Here is a 3,589-nt window from a genome sequence, read left to right on the forward strand (position 1 = left end):
GTTAGCTCTTACTGTGCAGAGCTAGATGGAGAATTTAGCTGTATAAGACTAAATGCAGAGAATACTATAATTGTTAGCTTATACAGATCACCAGGTGGAGGTGCAAATACGTTTTTCGAGAGATTTGAGCTGCTTATGAGGTAAATATTAAAATCAGATCATGAACTGTTGATTATAACATTCTGTTGTGATCAGTTGCCTAAATCACACACATCAGTAAGAATCAAGTCTAATGCCACATGGATAAGAGGGCAGAAAGATGAATATATTAATTTATTTATTGGATGATTATCTGATGTTAACTGGGACTTTGTATACAACACACTACCTGGGAAGGGTGCTGGTGAAGTGGTGTTTAACAACTTCTTGAAAATAGAGTTATGGTGCTCCTGTTCACCATCAATCAAAAGTGGCCCCGGCAGAAAATAAAAAAACAACTAAAATGGAATACAGATGAGCTAGCTCTCGCTATGGAGGAGATGCTCAGACTGTACAGAATATATAAAAATTCTTGTAAACAAGGACCTGAGCTAGATAATACTTGTTATAGAGCTCACCAAAAATGTAAAAAAAAACCACAAAGACAAACTGCCCTTGGTCAAAAAACATGCATGTGAACATTACATTGAAAGTGCTCCCAACAAATATAAAGCAGCACAGGACATCATCAACCAATATAATACCTAAAAAAACTGCAGGCAGAAAGTATCACTGTAGTAGCAATTCAACGAAATGAATAAAACAAGAAACAACTCCTTTCTTTCTAGCGAATTACCAATAAAAATATGGTGTACACAGGGCTCAATCTTAGGTCCACTACTCTTCTTGATTTATGTGGACGACTTAGTTGAATATATGAGTTCTACAAAAACTATCCTGTTTGCCAATGACACCAGCATATTGCTCACTGCATCCAGCCCAGAAACTTTGAAGTCCTCAGCAGAAAGTTCTATGAAAAGTATTTCTGAGTGGTTTACAAAAAACAAACTCATTATAAATACTGAAAAAGCTGTGTGTGTCAATTTTCCTTTAATTCCTCCAACTAATAAATATCTATTCAAGCACAATTAGTAGTTGCCACAAGTAAAGTCCCGTCCACCAGAGGACACGCAAGAATTCGGCTGCGACCTCTACCGGCAAAACAACAACCACCCAGGCAGCACAGGCCGTGCCCGGTCACTTCAGATCGGGCATGCCTGTCGGGCGGTTCCCGGTCTACACTATGTGAAGTGCGACGGAAACGTGAATCGTGTTACTACACAATTTGGTGATGAGTAGGGTCGTTCTTTCGCATGTTGCGTCGTTGTTCCGGTTTCGCAGCTTATCCACGGCATGGAGGCTTTAGTGCGGGTTTTGGTTGAGCAGCAGACGGAGCTCATGGCCACCATGAAACAAGTGCTTCTGGCGTTGTTCTCCACGCAGTCTGCTCCAGCGCCGTTCCCTCCACCCTTTCCCCCGTATGACGAGACAGCGGAGGATTGGGACACACATGAACATCGCCTTCGGCAGCATTTCCAGGCATTTCATGTTGCCGATGCGGAGGTATGTCGTGCTCTTTTCTTGTCTTGGATACCTCCCTTGCTGTATCAAGTATTGCAGCAGCTGGCGCCATTGCAGGAACCCTCATCCTTGTCTTTTGACACATTGTGTTCATTGCTGTCTTTATATTATCGCCGCCGCACGCATGTTGTGACGGCTAGGGTCGAGTTCTATCAATGCAAGAAACAGCCCATCAGTCTTACCAGGCGTGGGCCACTACCCTGCACGGTCTTAGTCACAAGTGTCATTTTGTCATGGAGCAGTCGCGAGAGTTGTATGCCCACGTTATGGTGTGAGCGGTTCAATCCGGCCGTTACGGCCGCTCCCACATGGCGCGTAAACAGAGTTCCGGCCGCCGGCCCCTGTTACTGTCCTGTGCATTGTGCTATATACATCATGATCGGTCAGAGTGCCCCCAGCATTGGGCCATTTGTCACAAATGTAATAAAAAAGGACACATTGCTAAAGTTTGCCGCTCAGCCTCAAAAGAATCGAAGGAAGAAGGTACAGAGGACATGCACGTTGACATTCAGGAAGTTTCATCGGGCTAGGTTCCCGACGCATCGGCACACAAACTCTTTATCGAGGTGTCGGTTCGTTTGCGCCAATTACAACTGCAAGTAGATACGAGCGTGGCAGTTTCCTTGTTGAATGCACAAACTTACTCCGACCTTGGGTCGCCACCGTTGGCGCCAGTTTACCGGCGTCTACACGGTTATGGTAAACAGTTCATTCCCCTACTGGGTTAATTCACTACTGATGTTACTTACAAATCAGTCACTTGGCCTCTTACTTTTACTGTTGTCAGCGATGCGAGCTTCGCTAACCTTTTTGGATTGGATGCCTTTCAAGCTTTCGGTTTTTCTATCACAGACACCATACAGTTGGTCTCCGAAGACATTCCCTGTCAGTCATTGGAATCTTTGATCTCTGACTTTAAGGATATCTTTGAGGAGGGCCTGGGGCGTGTTTCAGACTTTGAGGCTCACTTAATGTCGAAGGCATCGGCTGGCCCGCATTTTCTACGTGCGAGGCAGATCCCATTGGCTCTCCGCCCTCAGGTAAAAGCAGAGCTAGATCGGCTGACAGCCCTCGGGGTCATTCTTCCCATTTCTTCTAGTGAGTGGGCTTTGACCCTCGTTATTGTCAAGAAACCCTCGGGAAAATTACATCTTTGTGGCGATTACAAGGCCACCATTAATTCCCAATTGGTGGTGGACACCTATCCCTTGCCTCTTTCTGATGAATTGTTCTCCACCGTGGCGGGAAGCCAATATTTTTCGAAAATCAGTCCTTCGGAGGCTTATCATCAGATACCACTTGATGAGGACTCCAAACGGCTGGCAGTCGTCAACACCCCGTTTGGCCTTCACCAATACCAGCAGTTGGCCTTCGGAATATCCAGTGCCCCAGTGATATTTCAGCATTATCTTGAGCACGTCACGTCGACAATCCCTCATTGTATTAATTACCTGGACGACATAATTGTCACGGGCCGCAGCATGAAGGAACACTTGCACAACCTTCGAACCCTCTTTCTCAAATTCAGGTCCGTGGGCCTGCGTTGCAACCTGCGTAAGTCGAACTTCTTCCAACCGTCCATTGAGTATGTGGGCTACACCATCTCTCAGCACGGGATCCAGCTGCTAGGAAGTTTGATCCAAGGTATCGTCAGCCTTCCACGGCCTGCTTTGCTGAAGGAGTTACAAGCATTTTTAGGGAAGATTGCCTATTACCACCAGTTCATTCCCAGGGCTTCCACCATAGCCCGCCCCCTGTACTGCCTTCTGCGCAAGGGTGTTCCTTTTGATTGGTCGCCTGCATGTGAGCGAGCATTCACCTCGTTGAAGGGCCTCCTCATGTCAGTGCCTTGTTTGGCTACTTTTGACCCCAGTAAGCCGTTGATCCTGGCTACAGATGCTTCGCAGCATGGGGTGGGGGCACTCCTGCCCCATCGCAATGCGGATGGCTCCGAGCAGCCACTGGCGTTTGCGTCTAAAACTCTTAGTCCCGCACAGGCCCATTGCCTCCAGGTGGAAAAAGAGGCTTT

This window comes from Schistocerca serialis, chromosome 5 (genome assembly GCF_023864345.2).
Source record: "Schistocerca serialis cubense isolate TAMUIC-IGC-003099 chromosome 5, iqSchSeri2.2, whole genome shotgun sequence".
NCBI classification, from domain to species: Eukaryota; Metazoa; Arthropoda; class Insecta; order Orthoptera; family Acrididae; genus Schistocerca; species Schistocerca serialis.